Source organism: Hoplias malabaricus, chromosome X2 (assembly GCF_029633855.1).
Source record: "Hoplias malabaricus isolate fHopMal1 chromosome X2, fHopMal1.hap1, whole genome shotgun sequence".
Lineage (NCBI taxonomy): Eukaryota > Metazoa > Chordata > Actinopteri > Characiformes > Erythrinidae > Hoplias > Hoplias malabaricus.
In genome coordinates, this window is record NC_089819.1 from 14191664 (window position 1) to 14213432 (window position 21769).

The window sequence follows — 21769 nt, forward strand, 5'->3', positions numbered from 1 at the left end:
GTTGTATTTCTGTTATCTCCGTTTATGAGCAAGCTGAGGATATGACCAGAAGAACAGAGCTGACCTTAATAAGCTCATATCAGTGTGTGGTCACTGTTGGAGGCTTAGACTGTGGACCCAAGGGCTCAGCAAGGGATTAGAACAATCTGGATGTGCTCAGATGTTGCCCTCCCTTTGTTAATTTGGCTCTCTTCCTGTTTAAAACATTAGTTTAAAAAAGTGTTCTGTCTAAAAATCATTGCATTTAATTTCATTTGATAATAATTGATTAGAAGGAGGTGTAACACGGGTTTCTGCTTGTTCTGAAAGCACTATCTAGAAGAATTACAAGCTCTGGCCTCAACAGTTTTATCATGAGTTTTTAATTTTCACCTCAGTTTGATTATTATAGTCATATGCAAATATGTGGGTTTCCCAGGTCAAGTCACATGTTTTGTTGGTTTCAAATACTATGTTTAAGGTTGTTCCTTGTGGAGTATCCTATTTTCACTTGGAAAGTTAACTAAACATTACAAAACCTTAGTCACTGTTTACATTGTAGTGAAGATTTCATGTTTAAAGATTTGTAGAAAAAAAAAAAACAGAAAAACTTTGCCATCGTTGCAGTTTAATCATCAACTTCAGACATATATTTACAACTCTTTTGTCTTATCATGTGTGCTCTTGTGTCTGAGCTCTGAATCTGATATTTGACATTTTGTCACTGTGGCTTTGTGGAAATGTGTCACTGAGCCAAAGGACATGAAATGGTTCAGAAAAAACAAGAGCATTTTATTTTTGCACTTTGTGTTGAATGACATTTTCTCTTCAGCTGTCACACTGGATTCTGAGCCTGAAAGTGTCTGTTTTAAATCTTCATGTCTCCAACTTCCAGTACTTCTTACACACCTTCTGTTCCATGGTTATCATTTGTAGCAATAGACATTGTGACATTATCTGTATTGGTACCAGAACAGTCTTTATTTAAGGACCTAATGATGCTGTTCATGGTTTCAGCCATGTCTTGTTTCCTTAATCACTAATGCTGGTTTGTAATAGAGTGAGAGAGAAACCTGATTTATGAATACTGGGCACAGGCTCATAACGCTTTTTCTTCTTGTTGTTATCAGCTGGTAGCTGTAATAATCGAATAGTGAATAGTTTTTTTTAGTATTGATATAAGGGCACTGCTTAGATTTCAGGAATGTTATTGCAATATCTGATGTAGGGATACTCTATGATATCGGAATCATTGATCTCAGAAGACAACTAATTCAGAAACGATTGGCACCAGACAAATGAGTAATCTTGAATAATATTTTAAACTACTAAACTAGAAACAAATAGTACTAAAATATCTGCCTTTTATACAATTCACCACATTTGTAACTTAATAGAAATGTCCATGTATTGGCATCTGACAGATACTGAGAAATATTGTATATAAATATTGGCCCAAAGTTCCCAAATTGGTGCATCATTAATGTGACACTTGATCTGTTTATCTTAATATAATTGACTTGTCCACGCTCCTCCCACAAATGCAGTAGTTATAACCATGGTTTCAGGTTAGAAATATTTAATTTAATGTTGGAAGGTCCCATTTAACAAAATGAGAAATGCACTATTAACTTTAATATTAAATTTCAAGTTACATATGCTACACAACCAAGTTGGTCCATGTTTCAAGTTATTACTAATAAGGCAGTTGTTGTAAATGACAATGATTTGGGTACTACCTAGCATTAGCTCATTGAAAATGACAGACCTATTTCTTATTTCTAGGAACACTTTTACCTCTCATGTGAAATATATGCAGTAAAATTCCTCATTAAGTTGAACTGGATTTTTCAACATTTTAGTATCCTTTTTCCCCTCTCTACCTATGAAGCTTTGAAAGAAAAGTCGGTGGGGCATTATATATATATATATATATATATATATATATATATATATATATATATATTTATATATATATATATATATATATATATATATATATATATATATATATATATATATATTTATATATATATATATATATATATATATATTATTCTTATGATATTATTAAAGCTTAGGTTTTTTGGACATGGAATATGAGGACAGGAACAGAAATACAGAAATTTTCTCAGAAAAAGAAATTCACACTAATGTTGAAATGGAGCTGAAGTAATCTGATACCAGCTGGAGCGAGAATATGAAGGAAAAAAAAATCTCACAGCGAGGCTACTTTAGTCCAGCAGAGAGCTTCTGGCATGAGAAAGTGGCCTGGAACGACTGACATAAAATAATTTCTCATAACGGCTTCACGTGTTTCAGAATTCAGAATCAGGCATTTCTTAGAGTGGTGGAGAAAGCCAGGCCTTTTCTGTTCTTCCTATTTGACGTCCTGGTGATTGATCCAGGCCACAATGATTGGATTAAATCATGACTGATTGACACCGTTGTGATTGCGCTGTTGGTTGTCTGCTCACAATAAGAAACGGGGAAAGAGGGGGAGGGTTCCAGTAGTGCTGTGCTTTTAGTAGAAATTCCAAGCTATCTTTAACCTGTGCAAAGCCTGAAGTGTGGAACGAGCCATTAAGGCCCATTTTCAGTAGCAATGAAGCTAATTTTCAGAATGTCTCCGTACACATAGAGTCCTTAGAAGTGAGAATTACAGCTGTATGGGCTTTTTCTCATCAGGTAAAATTTGCCATATGTTTGACACAATAATAACTTATAATGACTAACTAAAGTAGTTAGGCAGTTTTTGATTCCTTCTCTGGTCATTTTGATACTTTAACGACCTAGGAGCTAAGTCATGATTTCTATATCTTTATTAGTTCTGTATTTATTGCAGAAATTGTAACTGAAATAGTAATTTGCTGTAAAGCTGTACTTATACAATCAAAATATATGTTTTATCTTGTCCAATAGTGGTACAACAAAGAGCATTAAAGATGTTTCTAAATCTGATTTTCCAGTAAACTTTTGCCTAGTTTTAAACCTGTTCATGTCTTGTTTCTGTTCTTTGTTCTTACAGTTTCAAAACTGGGACTCACATTGTTAACTGTCGATAATGGGAGACAAAGGTGCATATATATTAAAAAGACATACATCACAAACATCAGAAACTTCCAATCATTTCTTAAATTAAAGAAAATTAATGAGGTTTGAAAATACTGTTTCATAATAGAACTTTGACTTCACCAGTGTTTACAGTCTGGATATGGAACCTAAACAATTTACTCCAAAATAAATGAAGTTCTTTCATGAGCTCTGGTAAGTGTGTAATAATGTGGTATTTTGTGGTAACAGCAACAAATAAATGCATGTAAGGGTCGATATGGGATGAGGGGTGCGGACTGAATGAGGGCGGACGCAAACGCTGAGAACACAGACTTTATTTAATCAAACTAAACGAAACAAACACAACTCGACTGGGGCATGAAACGAGCAAGGGACAAGCACACGAAACGAGCAGGAGAAACGAAGAACATTACAAACCCTACGAAGATCAAAGAACTATGAACAAGGTACAACACGAACGAAACAAGTAACAATGAACGACACTAGGAAGTGAGGGAAGGGGACTTAAATACAATAACAAACAAGAAACACCTGAAACGCATAACAAGGGAAGAGACGAGGAGGCGGAACAAAGGCGGGGCATGAACATAAACAAAACAAAGCCATGTGCGGAGAAAACAGACCTGACGAGACGTGAGTGTGACAATGCACCTGTAACTAATTTTGGAATATGAAGTTTGAAACAGCACAGAAGAGTGCGGGCGATATTTGTAGTGTGTGTTTGGAGTAGTGGCTAAAGCTGCTGCCTTCTATGTGGAAGTCTTATATTTAAACACAGATTGGCCAATCACGGAAGAAGACTGCGTGGGTAAAGCAGACAGTAAACGCTGAGGATCACATTTACGTAATCTACATTATTGTTATACTGTTATAGGTTCTGTTTCATTGGGGATATTAGGATGATGTTTGTTTCTTTCAGCCATGAGGAATATACAGAAAATACAATGCTGTGATGAATGCCTCAATCCTGTAAAATGTGCTTTATTCCTTCCCAGATGTGTGTTCTATTTACAAGGCAATGCTAGGTCTAAAAGTCTACATAATCTGCAACAACAACTTGTTTTGAATAGAATCCTTTTTAAACAAGATACACAGGAGGGCAGCCAATCAGAACTGAGGCCATAAACACATTTGATCAAGTCTCAATAAGACAATAAGCCTTTGAAATTGTGAAGCATGAAGAAGATTGGTAAATGCTAGAAAAGGTTAGAAATGAATGATGATTTTTGGCTGATGAAACCACAAACATCATAATTGGAGTAATTTAATGCTAAAAATATTGGATATAACTTAAATAAGGACAGAAGGTGTTATTTTAAACTCATTTTTTAGTGTTGAGATAATGTCTTGTCTGTGGGTTTGGAAGTAAACTGAAATGACAGTATAGGATTATAAATAACATTTCTGTATGTTTCCAAAGCTTAGAGACTGGCTCTGCTGCAGAGATAATGAGAGAGCTGATAAATATGAATGACATTTACCTGGGGCTGTGCATGCTTTATTTCAGCCTTCTGCATTTCTTATTTATCTGCAATAATCTTCCAGCACTATTTATTCAGCACACACAAACACACACACACACACACACAGTCACACTCACTACCACAGTCTTCTTTCAGAATTCAGTATAATAAATGTGGGAGTGGGAGGTCCAGTGGGTATCCACTTCTCATAATCAGATGTGGTTTGGGCCACATACTGTTTGCAATATATCCTACCTTGCATACTGATACCTGGCTGTATCATTTTCTGATTTCTGATCGGTCAGATAGAGGTATATAATAAGACTACATTAGTGACAAAATAGCTTGGGTCACCTAATCAGTAGCTTTTGGTCATCAAATGACCACCCCAGTCATAATGCTGATTGTCACTAGCACTTTTGTGCACTTTTGTGTAGTAAATATAAAAAAATATAATTCTCTCCAGAATTTAATTCCAACAGCATGGCTTCTATAATTATCTAAATCCTGGGAAGAATTTTACTATCTGGAGTTGGACTATCCATGGACTATCACAGCATGTACAGGGGGTCATTTTGTGTTGCAATGCACCACAAGCCAATCAGTATGCTTCAGTAAATCCACTAATTTGCAATTCATTAAACCTACTGCAGTAGACAAGCAAAAATAGAATATAATTGAAACTAAACTTCATTAACTCTATCTCAGCATGGCATTATACACTCTATGGCCCAATGTGTATGGACAAAAAGTTTGTATTCTCCTTGTGAGCCTTTAAACTATATGTTAGGATATTGCTGTGAGTATTTAACTGCATTCAGCCATTGAAACTACCCCATAGCCCAACTCTGGGGAGGTTTATACCCTTCTAGCTCACACTTGTGACTGCACAACACCCGCACAACATTTCATTTATTGCTTTTTTATGTTAATTACCTGAAGTAATTACAGTTGGACATCCATGTCCAAAATGGGGGGCACCTTAACGTAGCTGAGTTCACTAAACATAGATTTAAGTTGCTGTATGGTGGCCATAAGTGTACATATATTGATTATTTAAAATATAATTGAGCTCAGTTCCACAAATAAGGATTTAAAACCAAAAATATCCATATTAAAATATGGCAAAGCACACAGGCAGGTTCAGTGATACCACTTTTTATTGCAAGTCAAGGGGTAAGAACAGAGGAACAGAAAGCGTGAATAATTGAAAAGATGTTGTGGTTATGCTTCCCAGAATTAAAAGGACAAAGCGTGTGGTAAAGCCTTTTGGGACAGATGGCACTAGGCTGTCATTAGAGAAAGGACAAGTCTGCACTCTGTACTCTAATCTTGGACAATCTCTCTCTCTCTCTCTCTCTCTCTCTCTCTCTCTCTCTCTCTCTCTCTCTCTCTCTCTCTCTCTGCCTATTTTTAATTATTTATTTATTTTTTATAGACACTCCAAGTTCATCATCCCCAAAGGCCACCTATGTGAATCTCCTGACATACCCCTGGAGTTTGCACATTTAATTAGCGTGGCAGCATTTAGAGTCAAGAGCTGCTGGCGCCCCCCTGAGTTTTCTGCCTTCATTAAAAATAATGAGTCAGAGAAGTTCATCAATGTCTTAATGTTTTGTTGTTTAATACGAATACAGCAGGATTACTGCGTGTAAACATGCAAAAGCTTTGTGTCAGCGAAAACATTCTGAGTCAGAGACTCAGATATATTTTTTTGAGTGTGTGTAGTGTTAGAGAACTGCATACAAATCAATCTGATGAATCTGCTGAGTCAATAAAAGCTGGCACTGAGCATTGGGATAGAGGGTACTGGCTTGGCCTGTACCCAGTGATACTGGTCTTACACCAAATGATATGTCAAGTGATATTTCATTTCCCATCCTGGAAGTGTTTTTAAGGAGTGGTTGTGTGCTCTACTTTGATTTTTTTGTAGGGCACTCAGGGTAGTGTTGTGCTTTTGCCCTGATTAGTGTTTTCTTGCTCTATTTTGTGTCTTTTCTGAGATTCCTTTTTGGCTGTCATGTGGTCCTTAAACACATGGCTTTGTTGTGTTTTTGCTCTTGTCTCCTCCCTTATCTCCGCCTTTACCCTGCTTTGTCATTTCCCAGGTGTTCCTTGTCTGTGCTCCAGTGTATATACACCACTTTGGTTTCAGTCTTTATTTTTGTCTGCATTATGTTGTGTTCATGACTTTACACAGCTATCTATGGTTGGCTTATTATTGGTTTTTGCTTATGTTTATTTTCAGATTATGTGTTGTTTCTGATTTAGTTATTAGTTTATATTAAATTTGTACCTCGCACCTATTTATCAAACCTTACCCCTCACCTCTCTGACAGGTATCTGTTTTAAGCGAGTCTTCTGCTTGTGATGATCAAGTAACAGGAAACATGTTTAATGTTATCATATTTTCTGTCTTGGTTCATCTAAATAGTGAACCCCATGTTGCCTTGCAGCATGAACAAAGCCTTGTTTATACATCAGACATAAACTCCCATTTTGAAGTGGCATATTTCAAACGTAAATCTATTGTGTAACATTTACATTGTCTTTCCTTATCACTAAATTAAGGTGTAAGGTGGCCAGTGTCACCATGGCACTGGAAGGAGGTGGAGTCCACACCCCCTGGCCTTGCTCTTTTTAAGCACTTCCATGGAGTCACTCATTGCCCAGTCATAAGTTCTCTTTCTTGAGTGCTGCAAAAAGACTGAGCCAGTAATTTGGTAAAAACTTTGGGTGTGTCTCTTGGGTATCCCTTCTTTCTCCAACTTGTTCTTGTCTCAGACCTAACTACTTTGGGCCTGTCCTCTGTGGATCCTCTAAGGCATTTCCTCAAAATTCCCAAACAAACTTACTTTCCTGTCCTCTTGAGTTTAATTGTTGTAAGCTCAGGGGCTCAAAGCAAGGGTTCTCAAGTTTATTTTAACTTTAAGGTCCGCAAGGTTTTCAACAGAGAGCAGGCTGAATGTTTTTCACTTGGGATTGAGCACATTGATTATGGGCCTGCCGCATCTTTTCTTCACATAAAATGTCCTCATTAGCTGTTTGCATCAAACATGTCAGGAGTGTTGTTTCATATTGTTTTGGCTAATCCCTTTAAATATTCTGTAATTTTCCGGACACTTCACAAACATCCATAATCAACATGTGCATCTTCCCAATCCAGTGTGGTACAGACACAAATTGTAGGTTACTTCTTCAGGGTGTGTGTGTGTATACTCACTACAAATTCAGGCTCATTAGACTACACTACACGATCTGCCATGAACTACGCGCTCTTCCCTGAATAAAACACCACACACTTTCAGATTCTCCTCGACTGACAGATGGCATCAGTCCTCAAAATCTTGTGGAAGTTTCTCATAAGCCAGATGTAAATAAACATGGCAGAAGACAGCTAAACCATAACCCTCGCTAGGTTCTCAGTGGTTGATGGTTCTTCAGGGGTGATGTCAATAATGTTTCACCGCAGAGAATTGGTGTCAATGCCAGACTACAGGATACTGAGACATATTTGAATATATTTTATATTTCCAATTACAATCAGAGTGGCCCCTACTGCACTGAGAGAGCATTGGAGAAGTGAAAATTGGATTATGGAGTCCCACACTACTGGATATTCTGGTCATTTACAATAACCCTGAAGTTGGGAGCAGACTGGCTTTAAAAGCAACCTGATTACCTCTTCTTTGAATACGCATGCTCTATAAGTTGACAGGATTGGTTCATTAGGTTTATGATGTAAGAAACACAGTCTGGCTGATCTTACCCCTTTTGAGACAGTGACTGCTTGTTTCACTTACGATACATCTTCTAGTATAAAAAAACCCACATGGAAATGTTAACAAGGTTAAACTTGATTTTCACTGGAGGGGTTTTTAAAGCTCAATGAGCTCAGATTTCTGATCATAAACAGACGTCTCTTTCTTTTGTGATGCAAGACAAAATTATTTTGTAGTATAGTTGTGTGTGTATTTCAAGTTTGAGTGTTAATGTTAATCTTAATCTTAATGTTCTGTCCATCTAAAAATATCTAAGCATGGGCTTCTGTGCATAGCTAATCCCAGAGAAGCAAGGTATATGAAAATGAAATAACTTACTTTTTAGGAAATCCATTAGATTTTCTGAAGCCTCATTTATTTAGAAAATTCAGCATTCTTTATATTTGATTTGTAAGTCAGTCCAATATATACATAACCATGAGAGACAAACGTCAGTAGTTAAGATTCAGTAAAGAATGTAATGGAGCAAACTTTCTGATCTGATGAGTTCCTAAGTATTGCTCAAATTAGGGTGCATGTTTAATGAAGGCATACATATGATGATAATAATAGTTATTGTTCCAGTGATTATAATTATGCAGGTAAGAATTATTCCCACCCCAAGGTCGAGATACTGGTACTGGAGATTAGAATATGAAGTGACTAAACCTGGTGCATTATGTGTTAGCAATACATTTGAGGCTTTATTAGTCTCATTAAGAGCCTTATCTGGTGCTCTCTGTGCTTTTTATAAAGAGCCTCTCATGCCCAGTGATCCTGGGTGACCTTTAGGTTGGTTAAGCCAGGGTTTATTGCTTTGTTTTTCTAAATGAAGTCTCTGACAGCAGGTGGGGTCTTGCCTGTGGTCTGCTTTCAGTTCAGAGGGCTGTAAAGCTTGAAGCTAACGGGAATGAAAGGCAAACCTGTCTGTTTTTGCCTCCGCGAAAGGTGAGAAGGTTAATTGGACTGAACACAGGTACAAAGCGTAATGATCTGTTCAATGGGGTAGACTGAGGAAAGAAAGGGAGCCAGTGCAAGGTGGAGAGACACTGGAGGTGTATGGAAGAGGGGTGTTGTAATGAAGAACATGTAAAATTTATAAGTAGTGTTTTACAGCATCTGTATTTTAATTAGCACCATATTTAAAAATGTTCTATCTTGAGTCCATCCTTATTGAGCTCCACTGACATTTGTTGGTAGTTAAAAAAGAAATAGTGGATGAGTTCCCATATCTTAAAAAAGCATGTGTTTGGACAGATGCTGTTCACTACCTGAAGAACCACAGACATATGCACGGAGTTTTAATCTGTTTTAGTAGAAGTGACAATTGGCCATAACATTGCAACCACCTTTATTACGTTGACTTGAAGGAGCCAATTACAGTTGTTTGAAATCTTATTATTATTCTCTTCACGTGTTTGGACTGCTACTCCTCCTATGGTTTTCAAGGTAGAGAAACAGAATTTCACAGTATCTTTGGACCTATAGCCAATTAAGTTGCTTGTGTTTTTTGGAGTGATCCAACTTATGGATTTCAGAAAACAAACTTCCAAAACAGGATTGTTTTCCTATAGGAGTACACTGGCTGAAATTTCAAATCTCTCTCATGTGTCTTTCTGAACAGGCCTTAGCTAAACATTTTCTCCTAAAATCCTTATACTTTCATCTAGAAACTTTTTTTTAAATTTCCCCTTTTTTAACACCTATGAAATTATATAAACTTAGCTGCACAACACACACTAACACACCACCATATTTATACCGCAGGAGTGCTCATATAATACTTGCATTGAAGTCTATAATAGCAGAACTACAGGGGTTGGACAATGAAACTGAAACACCTGGTTGTAGACCACAATAATTTATTAGTATGGTGTAGGGCCTCCTTTTGCAGCCAATACAGCGTCAATTCATCTTGGGAATGACATATCCTGCACAGTGGTCAGATGGATTTTAAGCCATTCTTCTTGCAGGATAGTGGCCAGGTCACTACGTGATGCTGGTGGAGGAAAACGCTTCCTGACTCGCTCCTCCAAAACACCCCAAAGTGGCTCAATAATATTTAGATCTGGTGACTGTGCAGGCCATGGGAGATGTTCAACTTCACTTTCATGTTCATTAAACCAATCTTTCACCAGTCTTGCTGTGTGTATTGGTGCATTTTCATCCTGATACACCGCCTTCAGGATACAATGTTTGAACAATTGGATGCACATGGTCTTCCAGAATGGTTCGGTAGTCCTTGGCAGTGACGAGCCCATCTAGCACAAGTATTGGGCCAAGGGAATGCCATGATATGGCAGCCCAATCCATCACTGATCCACCCCCATGCTTCACTCTGGGCATGCAACAGTCTGGGTGGTACGCTTCTTTGGGGCTTCTCCACACTGTAACTCTCCCGAATGTGGGGAAAACAGTAAACACAGCCCAAGATTTGCGCTCCTTACACCATTGAAACTGACGTTTGGCATTGGCATGAGTGACCAAAGGTTTGGCTATAGCAGCCCGGCCATGTATATCGACCCTGTGGAGCTCCCGACGGACAGTTCTGGTGGAAACAGGAGAGTTGAGGTGCACATTTAATTCTGCCGTGATTTGGGCAGCCGTGGTTTTATGTTTTGTATACAATCTGTGTTAGCACCCAAACATCACTTTCAGACAGCTTCCTCTTGCGTCCACAGTTAATCCTGTTGGATGTGTTTCGTTCTTCTTGGTGGTATGCTGACATTACCCTGGATACCGTGGCTCTTGATACATCACAAAGACTTGCTGTCTTGGTCACAGATGCGCCCGCAAAACGTGCACCGACAATTTGTCCTCTTTTGAACTCTGGTATGTCACCCATAATGTTGTGTGCATTTCAATATTTTGAGCAAAACTGTGCTCTTACCCTCTGCTAATTGAACCTTCACACTCTGCTCTTACTGGTGCAATGTGCAATTAATGAAGATTAGCCACCGGGCTGGTCCAATTTAGCCATGACACCTCCCACACTAAAATGACAGGTGTTTCAGTTTCATGGTCCAACCCCTGTAGTTGCTCTTTATGGTCAGTGGAGCTGATAAAATGAATGAGAAAGTGTAGAAATGAGGATGTGGCTTTAATGTTATGACCAACTGGTATATAAATAAAAACTGGTATAATATTTTACTGAGGCTATTTCAGCTTTCACATAGACAGCAGGTTGTACACATTGTCCAGTGCTGTTTATTGGTTTTATGGGAATAGTAGGAGAGGGCTGGTGGTTTGATGCCTGGGGCAAGGCTCAAATACACACATTGTCTGGGAATTAGGCTGATTAAAATCAGGAATAGTGCTATATACAGCAAGTGCTCCAGGGCATTGAGGGAGAGAGAGAGAGAGAGAGAGAGAGAGAGAGAGAGAGAGAGAGAGAAAACCTGCTCACAGCCATTTTCTATTTCTAGTCAGTTTATTAGCTGTAATTGGTTTCCCCATCGCGGTGTCTGATGTGATTAGTGTGAAGGTGGATGGAGAGCTCAGTGGAGAAGTGCATAGATCAGATATGTTTCCCTGAGGCATCCATCAAAACTGAGGGACAGGTGAGAGTGCCCCTCAGCTCAGCACCATTTCTGACTATAATACAGGCATGATGGCACAAAGTAGGAGGAGTAGAGTTTGATGAGGGAAACTCTACTCATCACTGAGCATTTTTGCCCCTTGTTGCTTGATTAAATATCAGTTCTCATGACATTCAATTTCTTGGGATCAAATGAACTACACATTTTCACACAATGCAATGTTTCACAACCCTGGTCCTGGAGACACCCTGCCCTGCATATTTTAGTGCTGTCCCTGTTTTAACCCAATCACTGCAAGTCTGAAAGGACTTTTACATTTACTGATTACTTGCATTAGGTGAGTTGGGAGAAAGGAATCTGTAAATGTAAAGTAATCTGAAAATGCTGCATGTTTTTACACAGAATTGAGCAGATGAAATGAGCAGAAATTACTTGGAATTAAATATGGTTAAGCTAAAAGTAGGCCTTGAATGAACATCGTAATTGGCTCAAAATACATGAAAACAAACATATAACAATGTTAGGGTGACCAGATCTGAGATGGTGAAAAAGAGGACGCGTCTCGGTGGGGGGGTGTCTCACCCCTCTCTGCCGTTGTATGCTGTATGTTGCATTTGCTACACAAAACATGGGAATTTCTTTTTTAATTCATCCGAGAACTTACATTTACGTTTCAGCATAGCTCTGCTCGAGCTGAGGGTGAGCTTTGCCTGACGTAAACAAGGACTACTGATGTGCAGACTGACCAATTAAATGTTTACAGAGAAGGTTATCGACCAATAACGGTAGCTCTACAGTCAGACCGTGCAATCCGAAGATTTTAGGCTACTTCACCACGCCCCTTTCTCACTCAAGCGAACCAATCGGAGTAGGGGAGGGCGGGACTAGTTTGTGAACGAAAGCTTCTCGAAATTCTATGTAAGCTCTAGAAAAACAAAACCCAGAGGTTTGTGAAATTCCGCCTGGACATTTTTTTAAGTCTAAAAAACAGGACATGTCCGGGTAAAAGAGGACGTCTGGTCACCCTAAACAACGTGTGTGTCCTCTTGTAATTATATCAGAATGGTCCAGTCCCTGCACTACAGCACAATGCATTTGCCTATACAGTTCCTTTAAATACTGCTAGTTTCAGAGGTTAATCTTTTGTAAGGTCCACAGGGCCTAGTGGAGGGTACTTCAGTGGAGGTGTCTTCTCTCTGTATGTTTTGTTAATGTTTCTGTTGTGTTGATGCTTGGCCATGTTTTAGGCTTGCTTTTGTCTACTGTTTTCACTGATCTGTTTTGCTGAGCCTGAAAGAAACTGATAACAACAAAAAAGAGAGAAAATTCAGAACATGAACTGTTCAGCAGTGCCTTCAACTGTCTGTCTGTCTTGCTTTTTCTGCCCTCCTATAAACAGGGGTTGGACAATGAAACTGAAACAAATAATTTATTAGTATGGTGTAGGGCCTCCTTTTGTGGCCAATACAGCATCAGTCTTGGGAATGACATATACAAGTCCTGCACAGTGGTCAGAGGGATTTTAAGCCATTCTTCTTGCAGGATAGTGGCCAGGTCTCTACGTGATGCTGGTGGAGGAAAACGTTTCCTGACTCGCTCCTCCAAAACACCCCAAAGTGGCTCAATAATATTTAGATCTGGTGACTGTGCAGGCCATGGGAGATGTTCAACTTCACTTTCATGTTCATCAAACCAATCTTTCACCAGTCTTGCTGTGTGTATTGGTGTATTGTCGTCCTGATACACAGCACCGCCTTCAGGATACAATGTTTGAACCATTGGATGCACATGGTCTTGCTGGTGCAATGTGCAATTAATGAAGATTGGCCACCCGGCTGCTCCAATTTAGCCATGAAACCTCCCACACTAAAATGACAGGTGTTTCAGTTTCATGGTCTAACCCCTGTAGCTAGCTAATATTCTACTACACAGTAATTTCATCAGTGTTAAATCAACACTATTAGTGTTAAATTAACACTGGTGTATTTACTGTGTAGTTGTATGGGTCTATATTTATCCATTGGTTCATGGGTAGCTAGCTAGCAAACAGTTTATCTGACCCCGAGGTTACCCTGGTCTTTTAGTTGTGGATTAGCTGCTCATTACTCAGCCTCTCTGTCGGTTTGGCTTGTAGATATCCTTCTATTTATTCATTTACAGGTTTGTCTGCCTCCCCTTCTGTCTAAATGCCTTTTTAACAAGTAGCTAGCTGACGAACAATTACTTCATAGATAAATGTAAATGAATTTTATTTACTCTCTCACATGTATTCCCTTTTTATTAATTGGTTCATGAACACTAGTATAAAATGTATGTATTTTTAATATTTATTAATTAATTTTATAATATTTAATGCTTATTTTTATGGTTACCTTGAATTCTTCACTAAACTGTGGATGAACTGTTCCTCAGAGTTGCTCTTCATTTTTTTTTTTTATTATTACAACTAGAGTTTGTCCCTAACTGACAGAGACACTACAGCTGTAATTAGGTGTGTTTGAGCAGCCAACCTGCTGGGATTAAAAACTTTTATTACTGAATTCCATAATATGATTGCTGTAATCCTAATGTAATCAGAGAGAGAGAGAGAGAGTGTTCTGCAGACAGACCTACTCCTGCTTCAGCTTCACTAATTGCTCTCTTCATTTAGTTAATCAGAGCACAGTAATGACTCTGCTTTGGAGTGGCTGTGGCACCCTAGGAAGTTAAACTGGATATTTTGCTTTGTCATATATGAATCTTAAAATAATCAAAACATCTACTTGCTTGTGTCTGGGAAGCAAGTAAATATGCGTGTGCGTGTATTTTTTTCAAAACCAAAAAATTCTAATCATGTTAAAACCCACAGGGGGGGGGGGGGGGGGGGGGGCATTAATGGACATGAGTTAGGCTAAATGGACCTGAGAGTGTTGTTATTGTACAGAGGCTAGGTGGGCGGTTATGTAAGTGGTATTTGTATTAAATAACACTGAGGTTGGTTTTTAAGGTCCTGCTGTGCCTGCACTGCTGATCCTGAGTGTCTGGGGGCGGGGGGTGGCGGATATTTGTCATGGAACGCAGTTACTGAGTTAAGGCTGATGTAGTCACTGAAGGACAGATACCACACTTCACCAACTGCTCCTCTTACTTTAATTTCACAGAAGATCTTTGGGTTATAGGAGCCACCTTAAAGTCTTGTGTATATCAGCTGCTTCTTAACTGTGTATAGACATATTCATTCATTATCTATAACCGCTTAACCAGTTCAGGGTTGTGGTGCGTCCAGAGCCTACCTGGAATCACTGGGCGCAAGACGGGAATACACCCTGAAGGGGGCGGCAGTCCATCACAGGGCAACACACACACACATTCACTCACACACTTACGGACATTTTTGAATCGCCAATCCACCTACCAACATGTGTTTTTGGACTGTGGGAGGAAACCAGAGCACCCGAAGGAAACCCATGCGGACACAGGGAGACAGTCACCAGGAGCAGGACTCAAGCCCACAACCTTCAGGTTCCTGGAGCTGTGTGACTGCGACACAACCTGCTGCGCCACCATGCTGCCCTGGCATGGTATTTTGTTTTGATAAATGATAATGTTTAAAAACACTGTAAGCACATAATGCAATCTAATGCTGTCTCATAAAACCCAATAACACTCTTAAAAATAAAGGAGCTCCAAAAGGTTTTGATGCCATAGAAGAACCATGTTTAGTTCCATAGAGAACCAAATTTGTTTAAGATGTGTGAGTGTGAAGAACCTCGAGCTTCACTCAGTCTTAAAGTTCTTTACTAATTTAAATATATAAGCACAAAGTGTTTATTGGTGGCATAGGAAGAAATTAAACTTTGGGTGGTCCTGGGCAAAACTGGGTGAGCACAAATGTGGGACCCATGTAATTTGCTAATATTTTATTACTGTATAATTGCTGTACTGTTTTAAAAAATTTCATTAGTTACAATAATATCTGGACTTAAAGCATCTTATCAGTCTAAAAGACTGTCACGCCCTTGTCTTGTCTGTTTTCCCTGCCATGTGCTCTCTCAGCACATGGCTCTGTTTGTTATTGTCCATGTCTCCGCCTTTGTTCCGCCTCCTTGTCCGTCCTCCTCGTTATCTGTTTCAGGTGTGTCTTGTCTGTGTTATGTATTGAAGTCCCCTTGTCTCACTTCCTCTTGTCGGTCATTCGTTCCAATTCCCAGTCTTGTTATTTTTTTTTCCAAAGTCTAGTTGTATTGTTTTGCTTCCTTTGTCGCTCTGTGATGTCGCTAAGTCTGGTCTGTCTGTCTTCGTTGTTTCATGTTGTCATTTCGTTTCAACTCCTAGGTCATGTAGTTTCCTCTGTTTGTTTTCCTTAGTCATGTTGTTACCCAGTCTGTTTGTCTCCACATTTCCACCTTTGTTCGTACTCTCCAGTCTGTCTGTCTTGTCTGTCGCTCGTTCCCTTGCCTTGTTTCTATCGCTTCCCTTGTCTCAATTTTGTTTGTATATTTATTCAGTTTAGCTCTCTTTGTATCTGTTCTGTTCTCAGTCTAGCTCTCTTTGTATCTGTTCAGTTCTCAGTCTAGCTCTCTTTGTATCTGTTCAGTTCTCAGTCTAGCTCTCTTTGTATCTGTTCAGTTCTCAGTCTAGCTCTCTTTGTATCTGTTCAGTTCTCAGTCTAGCTCTCTTTGTATCTGTTCAGTTCTCAGTCTAGCTCTCTTTGTATCTGTTCTGTTCTCAGTCTAGCTCTCTTTGTATCTGTTCTGTTCTCAGTCTAGCTCTCTTTGTATCTGTTCAGTTCTCAGTCTAGCTCTCTTTGTATCTGTTCAGTTCTCAGTCTAGCTCTCTTTGTATCTGTTCAGTTCTCAGTCTAGCTCTCTTTGTATCTGTTCAGTTCTCAGTCTAGCTCTCTTTGTATCTGTTCAGTTCTCAGTCTAGCTCTCTTTGTATCTGTTCAGTTCTATGTTTTGCTCTCCTTCTCCAGGTCCTTGTTTAACTCTTCCCGTACGATCTCTCTGTTCAAGTCTCTGTCTAGGTCTCCTTTTGTTGAGGTATTCTGTCTTATTGTTCAAGTCTATCTCTGTTTTGTCACCTGTTTCAATAAATACTGTGTTTTAGCAAGTGTGTCCGCCTCTGTCAGTCCTCCCTCTGTGATTCCTGACAAAGATATTCTCATCCTCATATCATTACCATAATTTATATATTTTATATCTAGTAAAATGTCATGTTGAAATGAATTTAAGACACATTAGCTGTGTATTACTGTCATGTCCTATGTTTAATATACTACTTATTTAGGACTCTGATTTGTCATACAGTCTAAGAATAGCTTGTTAATGTTATTGTTAATCTTAGATTTAATGTAATTATGTATAAACAATAATTTTGATACTAAAATTCAGTCAGTTTTATTGTCATCCCAGATTGAGGGAGAGTGAAATGTAGTTTCTCCATGACACAGTAGCATTAATTCTATCTGAAAGCAGAACAGTAAATTCCCAGCGTCCCAGCATTAACCTGTTGCTCTCGAAGCCACCACAATACAACCCCCTGTAGGAGGGACTGTGACTCCATTGGCTACAGCAATACATAATAGATAGCGAATTCCGGCTGCCCATTGGCTGGGAAACGTGACGACCAATCAGAATGAGTTGTCTGTTTTGGAGCCCTGGAGAATCTGCCCCTCCCTCCGGCTGAGGAAGAGCTGTGGAACTTTTGTCTCTACAGTTTCACCTCAGAACTACGGAATAAAAGTGCCCCGTTTCGGTTCAAAACGGAACCAATTAGGATACAAGACAGAGTCTTTCTTGTTGGACTAGTAAGTAAAACATATTTTGCATTTTCTTAAAGCGTTGCTATGTTAGGTTTTAATAGGTTGTGTTGACGAACGTGTTAATCAGGTTTTTGAGGGTTACTAATGAACGAGGGCCAGTGTTAGCGTCTGCTAGCTTTAGCCGCTATTTAGCAGCTTTTTTTGCTCACTTATGGTAAAGTATAGACAGATTATTCTGTCTAAAGGCTGAGTTGCATCGTACTGTACAACAGTTTTAGGCGCCAGAGGAAATGAGATTTAAGAAGCTATTATCTGAGCAGTAAGAGATTGTGCTAAATAAAAAATATAACAACGTTATTGCAGTAGTGATATTCTGTGTGTTAATGTATTGGTTTAACATCTTTCCTTGTGGCAATGCAGTTTTATTTGGGTTCATTAAAATTCATTATGCTATTAACTTTTATTAAAGTTCAGTCATGTCAGATGATACTTTTTGTGTCTTTCGGCCATTACCCACACTTTATGCGTCTTCAGGAGCAGGTGTAAATTTCGTTCATACCTACAAACATTTTGATGAATCTGGATATTTATGAAAAAAGTAATTTACGAACTATTTACATACGAATTTGTTCTGCTCGCGTTACATGAATGAGGCACACTTGAGTAAAAAAAAAAAATATATATAACATTTAAACGACAAATGTCAAATACCAATAATAAACAACCAATCTTAATAAATGTCAGTGTAAATGTATGCAGTGACAATTAATTGTTATTTAATAAATAATTCATTATTTAGTTCATTTTGTTAAGCCTCACATTTGGGAGCCATTAAATAATATGTGGTGTCTTTACCTGTTCAGTTTCAGCTTGGACAAGGAGGTCATCATATAGAGTGACATTACATATAATATAGTGGAATTAGCTACAATGAATTATTATTAATGGATTATTATGCTCATTGATCTGCTGAAGGTTCTTGGCTCTGAAATTGAGTCTGAAAGCAATAATTCTGTACAAGAAAGGTGCACACAAACAGCTAACCAGAGACTGGTTTTATCACACAACTGATTTATTAAAGGTAATATCAAATAATGAATATTGATTACATTACTATATTAATGAAAAGGACTACAGCAATACATGTGGGAGGAGTGAGATTAATACATTAGGGAATTCTTCTATGATAACTACCCTAAATTCTAAAAGGGCTATACCTTATCCCAGCAATATACAACACTACCCCAGAGTTATGAAATGAAATTAAATGAGCCACGTGACCTTACATGTTCCTGGAGCAGCATTGAGACCATGCGCATGACTTCAGGGTTTTCTGGAGCTCCTCGCAGACGCAGGCCTTTTAACATTGCAGCAGTGGCCAATCCTCTTCTTCCACAGGGCTTTTGGTCAGAGACAGCCTTGGACATGGCGACCACTCCACCGGAACAGGTGGCATTCTGAGGGTGCATGCGGGGATTCTCCTTCGCAGGGTCTGCTTCCTTGTGAGAGCCATGGGTATGTTTGTCTGTCTTGGGCTGCAGACCGGGGTCTGATGAATTTACGACATTTGACAAGACAAAGACTTTAGGCGAAAGACTCCTGAAATCTCTTTCTGTTGAATGAGTATCCAAGATTTCTGAATCATGCTCTTGCAATTATTATGAAACAAGCTCCTAATGCAATCTTATTACACGTTTCTCACATGAGCATATTGTTTCAGGATAGCCTAGAGTGAGTTGATTACATTTGAGAGACTAATTAAGATGCAGCATAAAAGATTATATGTTAACCCAAAGTAATATCATTCAGACAAAACCATGGTTTACATAATTCTTAACATATAATACACACCACAGATAGCTGCTTCATGATTCATGATTAAAATTTTGAACATATCATTATAATTACATTTTGATTGTCCAACTGGAATAACTTTTACACAGTCATATCCCATATGCAACTTGAAACTGTTTTTAAACCAATAGGAATTAAGGTTTATTTCCATGGTTAGCAAAGCTTTTGATTAAGCAGTTTTACAGAGCGCATAAGTTGACCCTTGAGGTTATTGAACCCTTGGGTTGGGGTTCGGGAAAGTGGAGCTGTCTCTGAAAGTGACCAGTCTAAATTCCAAGTGTGTGTGTATATATATATCTCCTGTAGCTGTTGGCTGCTGACAGGCATTTGTCCACTATGAGGTGAGGACATCCTCCAGGGCCAGAGGGCCAGGCTTGTCTGGACAGAAAACATGGAGAAACAAGCTGTCCACACTTATTGCTGTCTAACACTTTCCTGCTGCACTCATCAGCAGGCTTTCAGCTCTGTCATTTTCTGTTTCTGCTTTTTCTCCACGTGTTCGTATAACTGTCAAGCACTTTTCTCTCCCTCTCCACCCACTGTGGTCTAGAAAACCTAAACACAACAGCATGTAAGATGCAAAGCAAATAGGAGTACAGCTGCATTCTGAAATAATACAAATATATTGTCATTAAAACACTATAAGGCTTTACACATTTAAAAAGAAATTTTTTTTTTAAAAACCTACAACTTAAAAATTTGTGACCCCCACTGCAAATTATACAATTTGAAGAAGTTTACTTTAAACAATTAAATCAATCAAAAATAACAATTTTAAATACTTTAACAAAAGGTTATTTCTCCAAATTTAAAGTCAAATGGCACTTTAATGACTACTGAGCTCTGTCTGCTGCTTATTACTAGTATCTTTAACACGTGTCTATCTAGAGCACCCTTTTGCTGAAATGTCCTGCTGATGCTTGATTGAATCCATTTTGCCCTCCACACTGCAGGTTTCCAGCCCAAATCATCACAAAGCCTCTGCCATACTTCACTATAGACAGCGTGTTCTTTCCAGTCGTCATCCTCCTCCAGACCTACAGCTGCTACATAGGCCTGAAATGTTCCTGTTTTATTTCATTACTCCTCAGAACCAAATCCACAACTTGTGTCTTATTTATATGGTTTTGAGTATATTGGAGCTGACATTTTCTTGTGCTTTTGGGTCAGTAGAGGTGTAGGACTTGAATTTGGGCGTGGAGACCTTCGTGTTTAATATACACCTAACCATGCAAACTGAAATATCAGTGTCTGCTGCCAGTGAATCTTGCTGCAAGTTATGTGTAGTCTTTTGGACATTTTTTTTTTGGTCATACACCTCCTCAGTAGTGCCTGTGTTCCTTTAAACTTTGAACTTGTGAACTATGTGGTAGGTTTCTCTAGGAACATTCAGTACTATATTTAGTATCTATATTTTAGGGAGGCACTTATTTGAATTTTTCGGGCCGATATGATAACCTATTATTAGCCAAAACGAATGTAAATAAACGATAATTTTACCTTTTTGAAATGAAAGCAGGTTCACATTGGATTAAATGTCGCTGTTTTCTTGATTTTGTGTGCTCATTGAGTCTGGCTTGCTCGATTTAATGTTTTTGCGCTCTTGCATTAAAGACAGTGATCTCACTCCATATACTTTCATGTGTTTTATATATGAAGGCTCCTGCACTGTGATGGTTGATAGTATCCTTGTTATTTAACCTGCTGTATGTGAGAGTTCACACCGCTGTGTGTGTATGTAATGAGCTTCACTGATATATTAAACAATTTTAGCCATGGAGAAATCCCAGAAACTGTGAAAAACCTCCACATGGCAACGATAGTTGTGTATTTACAGACATCAGTGCATATCCGCAAGCACAAAAAAGGCGCCAAGTTATCGGTTGTAATATCAGCTAAAATTCCGATATTGGACCAATAACAATTACTAAAAAAAAAATCCACATATCAGCAAATATATTGGCAACTGATATGTTGTGTATCACTAATATATTTATTTCTTCTCATAACTTTTTGGACAACGTGATCTAACTATATTTCCTGGTTATTGATATGTTTTATCTCGTAATGAGATGCATGTAATGAAGCCATTGAGTCCTTGAGATAATACTTGATTTGCAGATGTGTGCTCTTATGCGGGATTCTGTTCAGGTGGTTGAATAATTCAGAGACTGCAGTAGTCATTAAAATTGCATTTTGTGTTGAATTTGGAAAAAACACTTGTTACCTTTATTAGATGTGTTAATTAATTAATTAATTAATTAATTTTTTGTAACCGCTTATCGAATTCAGGGGTGTTCCACACCCTGGAAGGGATGCCAGTCCTTCACACACACACACACGCACATACCTATG

The 21769-nt window shown here is 38.5% G+C and overlaps 1 protein-coding gene across 1 annotated transcript in view; it reads left to right on the forward strand.

Moving 5' to 3' along the window:
- The window catches only part of LOC136676368 (NMDA receptor synaptonuclear signaling and neuronal migration factor-like), a 134122-nt gene that overhangs the window by 46979 nt on the left and 65374 nt on the right, over nt 1–21769 (forward strand). The window lies entirely within an intron of this gene.